Source organism: Aethina tumida, chromosome 1 (genome assembly GCF_024364675.1).
Source record: "Aethina tumida isolate Nest 87 chromosome 1, icAetTumi1.1, whole genome shotgun sequence".
Classification (NCBI taxonomy): domain Eukaryota; kingdom Metazoa; phylum Arthropoda; class Insecta; order Coleoptera; family Nitidulidae; genus Aethina; species Aethina tumida.
Genome location: NC_065435.1, coordinates 26,795,598 through 26,815,326, shown reverse-complemented (window position 1 = coordinate 26,815,326; position 19,729 = coordinate 26,795,598).

Below are 19,729 nucleotides of genomic sequence, written 5' to 3'. Positions count from 1 at the left end.
GCACAGGGGTGCGTCATCATCAGACGATTTCGACATCACTTTTATAGGCGTGACCCACTTCGTGGAAAACTTTTGCGTTTCGGAGGTGTGGGGTGGCTAGTTGGGAGAAAGGATTGGTGTTAGAAGTAGGAGTATTTCCAGGATTTACCGAAGGTGTCTGTAGTTTAGCAGACAGCTTACTGCATTACTTACTTTCATTCGTTGTAGTTCACCCTCTAGTTCCGATATTTTAATCTTAAGGCCTCTTGAAGCGCCGGCAGACTTTTGGGTTTTATTGAGATTTTCAATTCATATAGTTTATTTATCTGAGTTTGAATCCGAATATAAACGCACACTGGTAAAATGTAATATTTTTCAAGGAAAAGAATAATATATATTAGGGCAAATTTTAATATTGATAAGATTTAGATGACTGAGATAATGTTAGAAATTGTTCAGTGTTCAAATTTATGTATTTTGAATTGAATTAAAGCAAAAAGGTCAATACACTGACATTTAGAAAAAAGTTTTCATAGAAAAGAAACACTTAAATTAGTTTGGCAATATTGTGAAGACTGATATGGAATACGGTTCGTATTCTTTGACAACTCCTTGACAATCTTGACAACTGATCTTTGTGTAATTTTATTTTGTTCGGTATCCGATCCTATAATGCTCTTTGGCGAATTACGGAAAGAGGTTATTTCAATCTGCCAAAATGTGGAGAATGTGTATCGTATAAATATTACTCCAGGAGCTGACCCAGCGTACTAAATTTGATAATATGCTTTCCTTAGTTAACTTAATGCTGTCTTGTTAACCCTAATTAGTTTACTTGAAGGATTCTTCTAAAAAAAATCTTATTTACAGCGCAATGTAGCTTACACTACTATAAAGAATGAACAATTTTGACACAACTTAAAACAAATAATGTTTCCTCTCCTCTTGGGATGCCAATTGTAACTGATGCGATGACCAGGTAGGAGTGCACTGAAACTACATATAAACTGTTAAAATTGTAATTTGAATTGTGCGCCTGTGGACAGTTAAGTTGTAATTTTAACACTAAATTCTTAAATATAAATTTTTCTTGAGAAATAATAAATTCTTTTAAGCCCAGAAGGACTTATTTACTGAGAAAAGTAATAAAGTTAACCTAAAACGTCAATACGACAATTGAAAGGTGATTTCTCGTAACATTTGGAATAAGGGTTCTTAAATTGTCAGCAAACAATCAATTGGCATTAATTGAAAAGTTAACCGGCCGAGATAATTACGTAACCTAGCGATTTGCTGTAAATACACATCTACAGTAAGAGAAGTTGTGGACTGCATAAAACCCCCCACATGTGTCATTGTGGACACAAAACGAGACACAAAGTCAAAAACTAATATAAATTTACTAGTTGACTCAATAAATTACGTGCACATACAAGAGAGTAGTACTGCAAAATAAGTATGGGATAAATCTTGGTTGACACGCTGTGATGAGCTGCTGCATGATCTCTGTAATACTTCACATACTGCATGTTAAAACGTAGAGAAATATATGAGTAAAATAATGTGTACCGCTCACAAGCTCAGAAACATTGGTTTCGAAGTTGACGATGAATGGCTATTTACAGTGCTACTCTCCGGTCTACCAGAATCCTATCAACCAATGATTATTGCTATTGAAAGCTCCGGCATGAAGATACCTTCTGTTTCTGTGAAATCAAAACTATCACAAGATGTTAAACAACCTGAAAGTGACTCAACAGTATTGTCAGTCATCAAGAAAATTAAAAACAACCACAGAAACAAAGTAAGGGTCCAAGGTGCTACACTTGTAACAAGTAAGGTCATAAAAGTCCTCAAATGCAAATCCAGAACCAAGAATGTTCAACAAAAAGCAATTAGTTCATCATATGCTGCTGCGTTTGAGGCAAATCCAGCCAGAATGACCCATGGTAAGTGGCTTCCGATGCATCGTCACACATGACAAGACGTAAGAACATGCTTGAAAATATGACGGCTCCTGTCATACATAAAATCAGAGTCGCAAACAACAAAGTATAATCTGTGCAATGCTCAGAACAAGTGAGGTTGGACCATTATGACGATGAAGGTCAAAACAAAAAGGTGCGTGCTTTTTACAAAAGTATTATGTGTTCCTAAATTGGCAACAAATCTATTGTCTCTAAGTCAGATTATTTGCGATGGTAGCCAAATAAAATTTGACGGAACGAGCTGTGTTATTATGAAGAGCAGAAGTGAGGTAGTATTTTCCTACTGTAGCTTTATGTGAGGGTCGACTGGAACAGTATTAGGATCAGCATTAGTCATTTCAATTCTGTTTAAAATTTGTTCCATATAAATACTAAAACTCTTTTCGGTGTAGAGTCGAATTTGGCATGCCAGCAGCAAGGGAATTGTTTTAACCCATATGGTGACTTGTTCAATTTACATACCATGTTTTCGTCATGATCCAACCCTTCTTGTTAAGTGATAAATAGGTGTCTTCAAGTTCTCCATATAAAAATGCTGTTTTTACGTCTAGTTACTTGATTTTGTGATTATTTTGTACAGCCAAAGATGGTAAAGATCGTATTGAACTGATTGTTTGTGCAAAAGTTTCCTGGTAATCAACACGTGCAATTTGTCCATATCATTTCACACACAGATGTGATTTGTAACGTGGTCATTAAATAAATGAATCACTGTCATTAAAGTTATTATAACAAATCGAAAAATCATCTCGATATTTCTTTTCTCTGTCAATTTGATGACACTGTCAATTAAAACAAATAGAAATATAATAAAAATATAACCACAATTTGATGTAATTTTAATACAATGAAAGAAACAAATCAAAATTACTTGAAAGATGACAACTTTTTTCTAAATTACATATTTCGAATATGGTTTAATTGGTCATTGGACGTTTTGTTTATATTGTAACGTGTGGCACATGTCACAAGGAAACGTAATCTTAGCAACATAAATGTTATTTTCTTTTATTTGATAAACAAAATTCCTTCGTTGCTACTGAAACTTGAAAGTTCGTTATTTCCGTGATTTTTCAGCACTCGTAATCGAAATCCTCAAACAAAAAGTTGCCATTATTGTAATTGTTTAAATATTTCACTTTTTTAAATCAACAGTAAATTAACGTGGTTGATTCCTTCAGCTTGAATTAGTGAGCGATTTTTCAACTATGCACTGAATTTTTCTCTTTCACTTTTGGTTGGGTTATCACTCTCCCACAACACTAAGATACCAATGTTTCCATATTTGCTAATTTTATGACGAAAATTATTTAGATTCCTCATGTCTGGATGACAAGTTCAAATAATGTCAACACAACTTTTAAACTAAATCATGAAATATTGATTTCTATTCTACAATTTTCTGCGTAAAGATTTGCAATCTTTTTACAGTAGAAATTTATAAGTAATAGCATTCTTTTGTTGATTTATTACATATATATTTTTAGTGTCTCCACGTTTTCTTGAGAGTTGCTATCGAGTACGCACGTTTTGACAACTTTCTGACAACTTAGTCAACTAATGTTGAAGTATTTCCGTTCTGGTTAATTGCTGATCTTATAATCGCGATACCGATTATAAAAAGAGGTTATTTTATACGACAAAGCATCGCAGAACCTGGAATCCTATTAACCATTATTTTTCTAAAAATCTACTTTATAGTGCAACAAGGGCAACATAATTAAAAGGAACGCTTACGAAATTATAGACATTCAAGAAGTGAGACACGATTACTTGTTTTACTTATATGTTCCATACTTGCTTTAAAAATATATTAAAATCGTGGTAGTAACTCTCCATATGCGTTGAGTTGTAAATGGAGTTCTTAGGATGCTTTATTTAAATTTGCAATTTGTAATAAGAAATAATTTTTGAGGGTATTAGAGAGTTTGATGAATAACCCGAAAAGTTTTGACAATGACAGAATATGGAAGGGCGTGACAACTAAGTTGAATTATTAACTACTAGTCAATAATAGTTGATGTTAACAGAGAAATGGAAAGATTAACTATTTCTACACATTATTTCTTCTTCAACAATAACGCATACTTTAAGCTGGAATTTATATGCTAAATTACTGTCCATCCCATCTAAAAATTGTTCTGCAATCAGTGCACCAGAATATTCACCAGTTTTTCTTTTACATTTACGCAAATTTATTTTAGTTTGAGCCAAACCAACTTTTCTAGATAAACTACCGCCTAATCTGTTACACATTTCTAAATTTCAAACATATTACATTAAAATCTTTTATGTAAAGTGTAACTTTCGAAAATAATGTTGATTTATTTTTTTTTTTAAAAACTAATCACTTTACATTACAATCGTTATGATTATCTACAGTGGAAAACTTACTTGACAACTCCAGCCCAGTTAGTTCAGCAAACAATAAATCATGGCAGATTCTATCAGATGCCCTTTAAAAGTCTGTATAAACAACATCAACCTGTAAATGATTTTCAAGAGCAACAACTGTCGAATTGTTATAAATAAGAAGGTTGGTCGCAGAAGATTTACATTTGCATTTGACTCTCATTTATAATATTTTGGAACTATTTTGAAAATGAATTTTTTTGGACAATTATGGAATACAAAACATTTTTCATACAGGACTAAATTTGTTACAAGTAAACTATCTCCATTCTTTAAGGTAGGTGTAATAAATGATTTTTTCTGTACATTAGGAAATAAAGCACATTTTAAAAACAAGTTAAATTCCATTTTTAGAGGCTTTGTTAATGATAATCCACAATTCATTCAATGCTGTAGAAGGAATATCATAAGGACCTCTATTACTAGATAAATCTGACTTCTGAGTTCATTAAAAACATCAATCTGGAAAAAATTATTATTATTTTTTGAATATAAACCAAAATATTTTCATGACAAAACGATATTGCTTAAATTTGTGTTTGCATTGAAAGCTAAAAAACGAAACAAACAGCTCACGTGTAAAGACTAAATACTTATTTCTTTTGTAGTTTTCGTCTTTTCAACGACGAAATTGTAAGTTACCAAATAATTGTTCAGTTCAGTTCAGTTTTGAAATCAAATTACATTTTGTACATATTCAGGTTCCAACAGCAATGAAGGCGATATGTTTATTAATCAAAAGTAAAATATACTTCTGTTTTCTGAAGAATATGCAATGCTTTAATACAATTCAATATACATAAATTTGAACACTAAGGAAATCGGGTACCTCTGGAAACGTCGGCAGACATTTGGTTTTTATTGAGATTTTCACTTAGCTTGTCTCTTTTCCGGACACTACACATAGTTCACACACATAGTTTATTGATTTAGTAACCGAAGTTACCAGCAACTCTCCTCTTTCGAATATGGTAACTGAATTGGTCTGAATTTAGTTAGTTACTAAATTCAGACAAATAAAAAAATTTGTTTACCTGGTTGGTAACCTTGGTTACCAATCCAAGAAACAACTGAATTAAGTTTAGGTTTTCGTACTATAAACAGTTTAATAACTGAATTAGCGGTCATGAAATGAGTAAACAGCAAGCGTGCCTGCAAGAAGTTTGAGTGCTTCAGAGTTCTATTGGGGCCACACGGCACATCGCCAGTTTCATTTCAGAAGAAGTTCCTATTAAGAGACAAAAACCGTGAAATAAGAAAATGAAAAGGCGGCTCAAATCCAGGTTCGATTGTCAGAAAGACACAGCTAATTATTGTAAAGCCCCAGTTTTGATCGGCTGGATTAGAGTACATTAGAGTACCAATTAATTCTTTGTATCGTGTGGAGTCTTTGAACATTTTTAAATCTCTGTTAACTTTTTAAAATATATTTTTTTTGTGTGTTACTCTTTTCTTACTTTGGTTAATTTCTATTCCAAAAAAAACCTAGCATTCTTTGATCTTCAATTTCTCAGCTAATTCTCTCTTACTTTCATTACCAGTTCGTTTTTCAGCAGTTCTTTTGTAGTCCTTAAATTTTTCAAGAAATTCTCCTTTTGACATGAGAAAATACACCTTGCACCATCCACTATTATCGTCTATAAATGTTAGAAGATATCTTGATCCACCTCTGGTTCTAACTCGCTTTGGTCCGCAGATGTCTGAATGAACAATATTCAGTAACTGCTTACTTCTTAATTATCTGGCAGTAAAGGGTGTCCTTGCATATTTACCTCATTGATATATGCCACACCACGTGGGTAATTTATCGTTATCCAATTTTATTTATACTTAATCAAATAATATAAAATATATAAAATATATAAAATAATTGTTTCAAAAGTGCCATACATCTTTGGAAATCTCGCATCCTTTGATACTCTTGAGGTCCGATGGGCTTATGCATAGGATTATGTCCGCATTTACCTTTTTATCTTATTTACATCCACGTTTTAAGCGCTGATTCACTTTTTTTGTCACCCTGACATCTAATTGACTTTGATACTTCATTAACGAAATTCCAGGTATCGATTTTGGTAAGTAACGCCTCTACCTGAATCCGCCTCGTGTCGAAATTTTCTTTGGATAGAAGTTCAATTCTTGTACCACAGACCGCCATCTCGAGTCCCAAGTTTCGATAGTATGGACCTACCTTATAACTCATCCTACATCTGAGAATTAAGCTTCTTTATTCTAATTATAATTTTAGAATAGTGCCGAAGTAATTCTTCCTTAAAATTTAATCTGTACTGTAATCAGTAAATGTGTTTCCTAAAAAATTATGTCGCATATATCTTTTAAGTACTTCTTTCCACTAACTAATTGGAGGTTAAAATTAATTAAATTAACCACAAAACTTAAACAAAGTAGTTTCATTTGGAAAGTTATATTATATTTAAATATTTGGGAACCACATTTATAGTCATTTAGTGTAAGTTGAAATATAAGGATGAAATTGATTCGGAACAGTTCTACCATTAAAGTTATTATAACTCATCTCGACATTTCTTTGCTCTGTCAATTTGTTGACACTGCGGATTCAAACGAATAGAATTATAACAAAAAATATAACTGAACCACAATTTGATGTAATATTAATACAATATAAGATCAAATCAAATTTACTTGAAAGAAGACAACGTGATTCCAAACCACATATTTCGAATTAGGTTTAATTGAATTAACCTTAACTCTAAAATGTTATTTTCCCTTATTTGACTAACAATCTTCCTTCGTTGCTACTGAAACATGAAAGATTGCAAAATATCACTCAATACAACACTCACTCCAAAATGTTCGTTTAATTTTGTAAGTACTAATTAATTAAAATTTTATTTATGTGTATATACATCAGGCAAGTTACTTGTTTTCAATTTCATCCCCCACGTCTCTTAGTAGCAAAATATATTTCTGCATTTAAGTATAAAGTTAATGAAAACAATTTCTATTCACATGTTAATGATCTGTCAGATTCACAGACAGTATTCCTTTGATGGAAAATAAATGTCGTCGAGACATCTACAACTGATTTGATTTCAGTGACTCGTAATCGGAACCTTCGGACAGTAGGTTCCTATTATTGTAACTGTTTAAATATGTCACCTTTTTAAATCAAAAAATAATTCACGTAGTTGATTCTTTAAGCAAGAATTAGTGAGCGGCAAATTTCAACTAGGTACTGAATTTCTCTCTTTCACGTTTGGTTGGATTATCACCCTCAAACAACACTAAGATACCAATCTTTCTAATTTTTCTAATTTTATGTCAAAATTTATTTAGATTCCTCATGTCTAGATGACAAGTTCAAATAATGACAACACAATTTATAAACAAAATCAAATCACAATTTTCTGTGTAAAAATTTGCAATCTTTGTTGAGTTGAAATTTATAATTAATAGCTCATTTGTAATTTTGATGAAATTTTCATCTACTTTAGTGGACATATATATTATAAGTGTCTCCACGTTTTCTTGAGAGCTCGTAACCGCTACGCACGTTTTGACAACTTGCTGACAAATTAGACTACTTGGGCATGTTGGGGTATTTTCATTCTAATTAGTTGCTAATCTTATAATCGCGAGTATAGGAATCTGGGATCATTTTAAGTAGTATTTTTCTAAAAAAACTACTTTACCGTGCAATAAGGTATAACATAACTGAAAAGAAAGATAAACATTCAAGAGGTGACACACAATTTACTTGGTTTATCTATATGCTATATGCAGAATCTTAACATCTACTACATGTCTGATTGGTATTCTAAATAAATGATTTTCCAAGTAAATTGCGTCTCAATTCTTGACTCTGTTATAGCGTAAGCTTTATTTTCAAGAATAAGATATTTTTTTGCATTGTAAATTAAATTATATCAGCAGAATGCTACACAGTTAACTGTGACAGGAAAATAGCTCCTCGATTATTATTATAGGATCCTGTGTTCAGAATATCTCGACAGTTTAGAAGAACAACTTTGTGTACTTGGTAAGGCCATTATAAAATCGTCCAACAAGCAAAATCTCCAACATCAGTTGACGGTTAGTTGTCAAAACACACGTACAGAACCAGAGTTCTCAAAAACTTATTCTCTCGTTTTAAGAAATTGTTAATAAATAATTTAATAATTTACTCCAAATAGTATTATTCAAGTCTTAACCGTTAATTTAAACCACATACATTTTCCATTTAAATTTGATCCACTGATGTTAATCATCAAATTTGACTTTCCTTAGAAATTATGTGTTATTCCTTATGAATTACATCTGAAATAAATTAATGACGCGTATGTTGTTGTTGATTTTTTGAATGGTGAGACACCTACTGTTCTAAAGTTTCACAGCATCTCTTGAATGTTGAAATTGTTAATATTTTAAATTAAGTTTTGGGAACAGTTGTAAATTACAGATGCTAGGTTACAACAAGTGTTCTATTGTTTTTTTAAATTTGGATTCCCTTAGATGCAGAATTTATTGCAGTTAATCAAGGCGGAATATTGTAACAATTACATTAATAACGAAATATATCTATTTCAGAGCTCTGATTTCAAATAGTGTTAATTAATCATGAAATACTCGGAAATCAAGCCACATGAAAATTTCCCGTGGGCTTTTATTTTGCTGTATCAAAATATTACAAATTATATTTAAAGTTCACTTAAATAAAGTTAGGAGATAAGATATATTAACAAAACACCAAAATGTCTTAGAAACTGTAAAAAAAAATCCCGATTTGTATATATATCGAAAGTTAACCAAAGTTATACAATATTACAGAGTACAGAGAGTATTTAGTGTAAAATATCGTGTTATATATACCGCCCCTTTGGTTGACTGAATCAACGCACTACAACGCCGTATAATCAAATTGAGACATCCCTAATTAAAAATGGTTCCGTTATTTTCCTTCTTTCAAAAAAATCTTTGGTCACTGTGTTTTTCATTCTCTTCTTCAATATGATTTATTCAATCAATTTTTGAAGATAATTTTTGCAATACCCTCAAAAATTAATTCTTTTTACAGAATGCAAATTTAAATAAAGTATCTAAGAACTCCATCTACATCCCAACGCATATGGAGAGTTACTACCACGATTTTAACATATTTTTGAAGCAAGTATGGAGCATACAGGTAAAGCAAGTAAATTGTGTCTCACTTCTTGAATGTCTATAAGAGCATAAACTTTCATTTCAATTATGATATACCTTATTACAGATATTTTAGAAGAATACTGCTTAACAGGATACAAGGCTCCGCGATGTTTGATTGTATATAATTACTTCTTTCCATGATCGGTATCGCGATTATATGATAACCGAATAAGCAGAACGAAAATACTACAACTTTAGTTCTCGATGATGTTGTCAGTGTTTTGTCAAAACATGCCTACTCCCAAGAAAATATGGAAACACTAAAAATATATATGCACTAAAGTAGATGAAAGTTTTAACAAAACTGCAACAGATAAATCTATTAATTATAAATTTCAACCCAACAAAGATTTCAAATCTTTATTTCCCCAGAAAATTGTGAAATAGAAATCACTATTTCATGATTTGGTTTATAAATTGTGTTAACATTATTTGAACTTGTCATCCAGACATGAAGAATCTAAATAATTTACGACATAAAATTATCAAATATGGAAAGATTGGTATATTAGTGTTGTTTGAGGGTGATAATTAAAGGTGAAGGAGAAAAATTCAGTGCATAGTTGAAATCTGTCGCTCACTTATTCAAGCTGAAAGAATCAACTACGTGAATTTACTGTTGATTTAAAAAGGTGAAATATTTAAACAGATACAAACATAGCAACTTACCGTCTGAAGGTTTAGATTACGAGCCGTGCAAGTCACTGAAATCAAATCAGTTGCAGATCTCTCGTCGACTTTTATTTTCGACAGGTAATTAATATGTGAAACGAAATTGTTTTTGTTAACTTTGTTAATTTTATATTTCCATTAGAATAGATTGCTGCTAAGAGAAGTTTCAACTACTATAAGGTGAGGAATAGAATTGAAAACAAATAAAATTTTAATTATTTTGTAATTAACAAATAAAACGAGTGAGTGTGTGATTGAGTGACATTTTGCAAACAAGTATCAATAGCAACGAATTGTTTGTCAAAAAAGAATATAACATGTCAAATTACGTTTCTTTATGGCATATGTCAGAAGTATGTAATTTATAAAAAAGTTGTCTTCTCTCAAGCATATTTGATTTGATTCTTACATTGTATTAATATAACACCCAATTGTGGTTCAGTTATATCTTTTCTTATAATTCGTTTTAATCCACTGTCTCAGCAAATTGACAGAGCAAAGGAATATCGTGATGATTTTTCAATTTGTTATAATATTTTTGATGGTAGAACTGTTTCGAATCAATCTCATCCTTGTATTTCAACCTACAGTGGATGACCATAAATGATATTCCCAAATATTTAAATATAACATAACTATACAAATAAAACTACTTTGTTTAACTTATGTCGATATTTTAATATTAATTTGGTGTTATAAAATGGTGTCGACACATTGCCGATTTTTTCAACATCCAAATATTCAGTGGAAAAATATACAGATATACACAATATAATTATTTATGAATCACATTTTCCGTCATAAATTACAGATTAAAATATAAGCAAAAACTACTACGGCACAATTCTAATATTATAATTACTATAAACATGCTTAATTCTCAGATGTTATTTGAGTTGAAACGTATGCCCATACTATGGAAAACTTTCCATAAATTGAAAGTACCTTCTTTATACACAGACAGATATATGGAATTCCAATGGGAACATTCCTGTCCTCAGCCTTTTTGATAGAACTTTTGAAGACGGTTTCTTGGTATTGCTGTTTTCTCCTTTATTGTGACTTTTTCTTGACCTTTTTTCGGATTTCTTGCATATTTTTTCATATTTCATAGCCTCAGAGAAAATAGCATGCCCTCAACCTCCGGAGATCTATCTTTCAACACTCTAATCCGGAGATTGCATGCTTGCATGATATCCAACCCTGTGAATCCGACAGATAGAGACCTTGTCTCTTGGCTGTCTAGACCTCTGCGTCTCTTTTGAACATCTTTTCTTTACTATGTAGCGATTGTTACGTACCTCTTTAGTTTTCCCTTCTATTTTCCTAAACCTTTATGGTTAACTACTCTTAGGTCATGATCTTCGGATCATTGCCCGGAGAGGGGTTTTTAGTCGGTAAAGTCCGGCACTACGTCTTGTAGATTTCCCCCACTTTGCTCCAATAAAAAAATAATCATAATTTATTCTGAAAACAAATCAATGTGTTATTTTATGGAGCCTTATTCTGTGTTTAGTTGGGAATTCCTGTAAATATAAATAATGAATTTAGCCAAAACTATTCCCTAAATATAACAGTTTGGTAAGATCGGTTTCATTTCTAGCACTACTGTACATAAGTATTTCTGCTAATTACAATTCTCAATGAGGAAGAACCTCATTAATAAAGAGGGAATATTTAACTATTAATTTTGAATTGAAGCGTAGGAGCAACTTCAGAAAGATGTGTTTCTTATGAAATAAAAGTCTGAACTGATTAGAGTTTTGTTGTAAACAAATAAAGAAAACTTTTTGGGCTACTTGATTTTATGGAAAATATTGTAATATGTTTATATACAACGAAATTCAAATGTCTACAAGTGAATAATGCATAGATATTCAAACAAAATGGTCCTGTGGCATAGACAACTAGAGTACCTACATTATAAAGGCGTACAGGATTTGTACAGAAAGCGACTGGTACACGGTAATAAATTGGATAATGATAAATTACCCATGTGGTGTGACAATGTCAACGAGGTAAGCAAGCAAGGAAACCCTTTACTGATAGAGAAGAAAGAAGTAAGCAGTTACTGAATATTGTTCATTCAGATATCTGCGGACCAATGCGAGTCAGATTCAGCGGTGGATCAAGATATCTTCTTACATTAATAGACGAATATAATAGGTGGTGCCAGGTTTTTTCCTTAAGTCAAAGGGAGAAGTTTTTGAAAAATTTAAGGAGTACAAAAGAACTGTCGAAAATCAAACTGGTAATGAAATTAAGAGGGAATTAGCTGAGAAATTGAAGATCAAAGATTGCTAGGTTTTTCTTTAGAATAGAAATTAACCAAAGTAAGAAAGGAGTAATACTTAAACAAAAAAAATATATTTCAGAGAAATTCAGAATGGTAGATTGCAATCCAATTAAAACACTGTATGACTGCCACTCAAAATTTAACAGAGATTTAAAACCATTCAAAGACCCCACACGATACAGAGAATTAATTGGTACTCTAATGTACTCTAAGGTAACCGATCAAAACTGAGGCTTTACAATAACTAGCTGTGTCGTTGGATGTGGTACCGCTTTCCTTTGTGCCAATAGAACCTGGATTTGGGCCTCCTTTTCCTTTTCTTATTTCTCGGCTCTTGTCTTTTAATAGGAACTTTAATAGGGTCACTAAATAAAAACGAAAATATCACTACCAACACTTTTCCGTAGTTGCTACCGAAACTTGGTTAAATGACGATCGTTACCTCTGCCATTGATAACAACAGAAAAGTTTCTTATTGTTAGCGACTTTTGTCAATTGTTCAAAGTGTGGGTAGCAACCAGGGAATATTGTTGAAAATTACAATTTTTTTTTGAGTTGTTCGTCCTTCTTTTGTCTGAATTTAGTTATAATAGTTACCATAATCGAAAGAGAAGAGTTGTTAATTTGGCTTGTAACCTCAGTTACTAAACCAATAAACTATGTGTAGGGTCCGGAAAAAAGAAAAGCTAAGTGAAAATCTCAATAAACCCCAAAAGTCTGCTGACGATTCCAGAGGTACCCGATTTTCTTAGGAATATAATTTTGGAACTAGAAGGTGAGATACAGAGAGTGAAAGAGTGCTTACACAGCTTTGTCGTCTAAACTAGGGATACTATCGGTAAACTCTGATGTTACCCCTACTCCTAACGCTAATCCCAAATCTTTGTCCCAACTAGCCACCCCTACTCCTGCAAAGTCTCCCAGCTCCAAAACTCAGAAAACTTCTTAGAACTCGGTCACCCCCAAGGAGGTGATGTCGAAATTGTGTAACTACGACGCACCCCACCATTTATGGTTCAGTGTTGAAATTTATGTATATTGAATTGTATTAAAGTATTTTAGACCAAGTGCCCTAAGAATTAGAAGAGCCTTCTCATAGAAAATAAACTCCTTGTTATTAAAGTAATTATTTAACGTTTCTTATTGTATGGAATTATTTGGTAGCGCTAATGGCTAGACGTCTCAGTCTCAGTTTCGGCTCGTATTTTTTGACAACTCACTGACAATCTTGACAACTGATCTTTGTGTAATTTTGTATTGATTGGTGTCCGATCCTATAATGCTCTTTGGCGAATTACAGAAAGAGGATATTTCAGTCTGCCAAAATGTGCGGAAAATGGGATCACATAAATATTAATCAACGAGCTGACCCAGCTTACAAAATCCGATAATATGCATTCCTCAGTTAATTTAATGCTGTCTTGTTAACCAAAAGTAGTTTACCTGAAGCATTCTTCTCAATTTACAGCGCAATGTAGCTTAGGCTATTATAAAGAATGAAAAATTATAACACATCTTAAAACAAATAATGTTTCATTTCCTCTTGGGAATCCAATTGTAACTGTTGTGATGACCTGTAGAAGTGTACTGAAACTACACATAAACTGTTAAAATTGTAATTTGAATTGTGTGCCTGTAGACAGTTAAGTTGTAATTTTAACACAAAATTCTTAAATATAAGTTTTTCTTCTGAAATAATAAATTCTTTTAAGAAAAGTTAACAGGTTATGGAGCCAGAAAAGCCCAGGGAAGCCCAGAATGGCTTACTTACTGAGAAAAGTAATGAAGTTAACCTAAAACGTCAATACGACAATTGAAAAGTGTTTTCTCGTAACATCTGGAATAAGGGTTCTTAAATTGTCAGCAAACAATCAATTGGCATTAATTGAAAAGTTAACCGGCCGAGATAATTACGTAACATGGCGATTTGCTCTAAAAACATACCTACAGCAAGAGGAGTTGTGGAACTGCATAGACCCCACCACATGTGTCATTGTGGACACAAAACGCGACACAAAGGCAAAAACTAAGATAAATTTACTAGTTGACTAAATAAATTACGTGCACATGCAAGAGAGTAGTACTGCAAAAGAAGTATGGGATACGTTTTCATAAGTATTTGATGACTCTTTGTTGACACGCTGTGATGGGCTGCTGCGTGATCTCTATAATACTTCACTTACTGTATGTCAAAACGTAGAGAAATATGTGAGCAAAATTATGTGTACTGCTCACAAGCTCAGAAACATTGGTTTCGCAGTTGACGATGAATGGCTAGTTACATTGCTACTCTCCGGTCTACCAGAGTCCTATCAACCAATGATTATTGCTATTGAAAGCTCCGGCATGAAGATAACTTCAATTTCTGTGAAATCAAAACTATCACAAGATGTTAAACAATCTGAAAGTGACTCAACAGTATTCTCAGTCAACAAGAACAACCACAAGAAACAAAGTAAGTAAGGGAGCTACACTTGTAATAAGTAAGGTCATAAAAGTCCTCAAATGCAAATCCAGGACCAAGAATGTTCAACAAAAAGCAAGTAGTTCATCATATGCTGTTGTGTTTGAGGCAACATCCAGCCAAAATGACCCATGGCAAGTGGCTTCCGGTGCATCGTCACACATGACAAGACGTAAGAACATGCTTGAAAATATGACGGCTCCTGTCATACATAAAATCAGAGTCGCAGGCAACAAAGTATAATCTGTGCAATGTTCAGTACAAGTGAGGTTGGACCATTATGACGATGAAGGTCAAAACAAAAAGGTGCTTTTTACAAAAGTATTATGTGTTCCTAAACTGGCAACAAATCTATTGTCTCTAAGTCAGATTATTTGCGATGGTAGCCAAATAAAATTTGACGTTATTATGAACAGCAGAAGTGAGGTAGTATCTTCCCACTGTGGCTTTATGTGAGGGTCGACTGGAACAGTATTAGGATTAGCATTAGTCATTTCAAATCTGTTTAAAATTTGTTCCATATAAATACTAAAACTCTTTTCGGTGTAGAGTCGAATTTGGCATGCCAGCAACAAGGGAATTGTTTTAACCCATATAGTGAATTGTTCAATTTACATACCATGTTTTCGTCATGATCCAACCCTTCTTGTTAAGGCATAAATAGGTGTGTTCAAGTTCTCCATATAAAAATGCTGTCTTTACGTCTAGTTACTTGATTTTGTGATTATTTTGTACAGCCACAGATAGTAACAATCGTATTGAATCTCACCTGACTGTTTGTGCAAAAGTTTCCTGGTAATCAACACGTGACATTTGACCATATCATTTCACACACAGATGTGATTTGTAACGTGGTCATTAAATAAATGAATCACTGTCATTAAAGTTATTATAACAAATCGAAAAATCATCTCGATATTTCTTTTCTCTGTCAATTTGTTGACACTTTCGATTAAAACAAATAGAAATATATTAAAAATATAACTGAACCACAATTTGATGTAATATTAATACTATGAAAGAAACAAATCAAATTTACTTGAAAGAAGACAACTTTTTTCTAAATTACATATTTCGAATAAGGTTTAATTGGACATTGGATGTTTCGTTTATATTTTAACGTCTGGCATATGTCACAAAGAAACGTAATCTTAACAACATAAATGTTATTTTCTTTTATTTGATAAACAAAATTCCTTCATTGCTATTGAAACTTGAAAGTTCGCAAAATGTCACTCAATCCCACACCCACTCCCAAATGTTCGTTTAGTTTTGTAATTACTAATTAATTAAAATTTTATTTATGTGTATATACATCTAGTTATCCTGTTTTCAATTTCATCCCTCATGTCGTCGGTATCACATATTCAAACTAAATTATAATAGTTGGAACTTCTCTTAGCAGCAATCTATTCTAATGGAAATATAAAGTTAACAAAGTTAACAAAAACAATTTCTTTTCACATGTTAATTATCTATCAGAATCACAGACAGTTTTTGTATGTCGACGATAGATCTGCAACTAATTTGATTTCGTGACTTTCAGGACAAGTAATCGACATCTCCACAATAATGGCATCAAGTTGCCATTATTGTAATTGTTTAAATATTCCTAACGAGTTCCTATGGAGTCCGCACGTTTTGACAACTCTGGGAATTTTGACAGCTAATGTGAGAGTATTTCGTTCTTCTTAATTGCTGTACTTATAATCGCGATACCGATTATGGAAAGAGGTTATTTTATACGACAAAACATCGCAGAACCTGGGATCCTACAGCAGTATTTGTGTAAAAAGCTACTTTAATGTGTGGGCAAAAGCACCAAGATATGCTCCAGCTTTTCTTTTACATTTACCCAAATTCATTGTAGCTTGAACCGAACCAACTTTTCTAGAAAAACTACCGCCCAATCTATTACTCATTTTTAAATTTCAAACACATTACATTAATATCTTTTATCTAAAGTATAACTTGCGAATATGGTGTTGATTAATTTTTTTATAAAAACTAATCACTTTACATTACAATCGTTATGATTATTTACAGTGGAAAAATTACTTGTCAAATCCAGCCCATTTAGTTTAGCAAACAATAAATCATGGCAGATTCAATGAAATGCCTTTTAAATGCCTGTATAAACAGCATCAACCTGTAAATGATTATCAAGAGCACCAACTGTCGAGAGGTTATAAATAAGAAGGTTGGTCGCAGAAGATTTACATTTGCAAAATTCATGTTGACTCTCATTTATAATATTTTGGAACTATGGCATAATTATTTTGGAAATGATTTTTTTGGACAATTTTGGAAAACAACAAGTAAACTACCTCCATCCTTTAAGGTAGGTATAACAAACGATTTTTTACGTACGTTAGGAAATAAAGTAGATTTTAAAAACATTTTAAATTTCATTGTTAGAGGCTTTGTTAATGAGAATCCACAATTCATTCAATACTGTAGAAGGAATATCATAAGGACCTCTATTACTAGATAAATCAAGACTTCTGAGTTCATTGAAAACATCAATCTGGACAAAATTATAATTAACATTTTGAATATAAACAAAAGTATTAGATTTGTGTCTGCATTGAAGGCTAAAAAGTGAAACAAACAGCTAACGAAGTGTAAATACTTATTTCTTTTGTTGTTTTTGTCTTTCCAATGACGAAATTGTAAGAAGTTATCAAATAATTGTTCAAGATCAGTTTTGAAATCAAATGATATTTTGTACATATTCAGGTTTCAACAGCAATGAAGGCGATATGTTTATTAATTAAAAGAATATGCATCGACAAAAGTGTGTGAATTATTAATTAGACATTGCTATTCCTAACAAATATCAAAATTTTATATATTTTCTTTGATAAGATAATAATAACACTTAAACATCTTTTTTAGCTGCTTTTTTTCAATTCTGTTAAACTTATAAATTCACATCACATAGTTAGGACCTTCCCACTTTCCGCATATTTTGGCAAATTGAAATAACCTCTCTCAGTAATTCGCCAAAGAGCATTATAGGATTGAACACCAAACAAAACGAAATTATACAAAGATCAGTTGCCAAGATTGTCAATGAGCTGTCAAAAAATATTAACCGAAATTGAGATCTGAGACGGCTAATCATTAGCGCTGGTTTTTCCCAAACCAATTTAAAAGTTTCTTCTCTATGAGAAGTCTCTTCTAATTCTTAGTGTACTTGGTTTAAAATACTTTAATACAATTCGATATACATAAATTTGAACAATGAATCATAACTGATGGGGTGAATCGCAGTTAGACAATTTCGACAACACCTCCTTAGGGGTGACCGAGTTCCTGAGTTTTGGATCTGGAAGACTTTGCAGGAGTGTGGGTGGCTGGTTGGGATAAAGATTTGGGATTAGCGTTATCAACTCTTCTCTTTCGATTATGGTAACTATTATAACTAAATTCAGAGAGAAGAAGGACGAACAACTCAAACAAAAATTGTTACTATCAACAATATTCTCTGGTTGCACTTTGAACAATTGACAAAAGTCGCTAACAATAAGAGACCTTTCTGTCGTTACCAATGGCAGCGGTAACAATCGTCATTTATCCAAATTTGAGTAGCAACTACGGAAAAGTGTTTGTTAAGGAATGAAATTGCACATTGATACTTGGAACCCTCTGTATAGATGCCCTAACGCAAGCGTCATGCTACGCAGGGTTTTTAGTTCTTAGTTTTTAGTCTTTAACGTTTCTAGCACACTTTGTAATAATATAATAAACGATCAGTGTTCTTGTAACATCGACTATTATTCTCATCACACTCACACCTCAGTTTTCAAAAGTGTTTGTAGTGATATTTTTGTGTTTATTTAGTGTCCATCTTTTGTCTGAATTTAGTTAGTTACCAAATTCAGACAAATGAAAAAATTTGTTTACTTGTCTGGTAACCTTGGTTACCAATCCAAGAAACAACTGAATTAAATTTTTGTTTTCGTACTATAAAGAGTTTAATAACTGAATTAGCGATAATGAAATGGGAAAACAGCAAGTGTGCCTGCAAAAGGTCGAGTGGTTCCGAATCCTATTGGAACCGGACGGCACATCGCCAGTTCCGTTCCACAAGAAGTTCCTACTAAGAGACAAAAACCGTGAAAGAAGGAAAGGAAAAGGCGGTTCAAATCCAGGTCCAGGTTCTATCTCATTAATAAAGAGAGAATATTTAACCATTAATTTTGAATTTAAGCGTAGGAGCAACTTCAGAAAGATGTGTTTCTTATGAAATAAAAGTCTGAACTGATTAGAGGTTTGTGGTAAACAAATAAAGAAAACTTTTTGAGCTACTTAATTTTATGAAAAATATTGTAATATGTTTATACCGTATCAAAAATGGTGAGCGTGTCTACTCGCATATTGAGACGGAACATCAATATCCCTTTGTAAACAAAAAGGAAAGATATACATGCAATTATGTGGGCGGGCCGAACTGACTGGAGGGGATCATTTGGTTTTGCTGCGTTTAGCATGCGGTTCGTCTCCGCAGACGTTGTTTTTAGTATATTTTATATAATTTTTGGGATACATTTTTATTTTGAAAAAAGTAGTTTATTTTTAGAATACTTATTTTTGTTTTTGATATACCCTCAAAAAATATTTTATTTTACAGATTGAAAATTATACAAAGTTACGGAATTTAAATGGAGCATCCGAAGAACTCGAACTACATCCCTACGCATACGGAGAGTTACTAAATGCATTCGGAAA